Source organism: Arachis ipaensis, chromosome B01 (genome assembly GCF_000816755.2).
Source record: "Arachis ipaensis cultivar K30076 chromosome B01, Araip1.1, whole genome shotgun sequence".
NCBI classification, from domain to species: domain Eukaryota; kingdom Viridiplantae; phylum Streptophyta; class Magnoliopsida; order Fabales; family Fabaceae; genus Arachis; species Arachis ipaensis.
Genome location: NC_029785.2, coordinates 121,540,548 through 121,541,273, shown reverse-complemented (window position 1 = coordinate 121,541,273; position 726 = coordinate 121,540,548).

Below are 726 nucleotides of genomic sequence, written 5' to 3'. Positions count from 1 at the left end.
AACAAAAAGATATTTTAAATATTTGATATAATTAAAATAAGACATTAAAAGTAATTAAAAAATTAATTTATATTTTAATATCAATAAAATATCAAAATATCATTACGATTTATCTAAAAAATACTTTATATTTTATATGTATGCGTATCCCCGTGTCTTATAAAATTTTAAAATTCATGTGTCGGCGTGTCCTGTGTCGTGTCGTGTCCCGTGTCCGTATCAGTGTATCATAACACTTAAATAAAGTGCACGTAAAGTTAATTGTGTATTAACACATTTTAGTTAATTAGATACATGTTGGGGAAAAATGGTATTTGGACACCTGTCACATATGGTAGAAAGTGATATATATGTTCCTAATAAAAAGCCATGGTTTCAACTTCCAAGTTGGTGAAGGAAAAGTCCAGGGGAATGAGCTTATGTATGTATGGTGCTCTCTATTATTTTGATTAATATAATTTGAGAAAATAAAACTGAATGCTTAACAAGTGCAAACTTCCAACAGCCTCCAAACAAAATTCACACCTCAAAAGTTCAGAAACAAACAGAACCCCACATGTTTTTCTTTTAACTTCATATTGAAATTAAAAACAATTCTTCGGACATTTGTCACATAATGTGTGTCTTTGCTGGAATTTTAGTTCCTCCAAGTATGCTCTCTTCTTAATTATTATTATTATTATTTTATTTCTCTAAAAAATTAAAATAATTATAATAATACTCTCA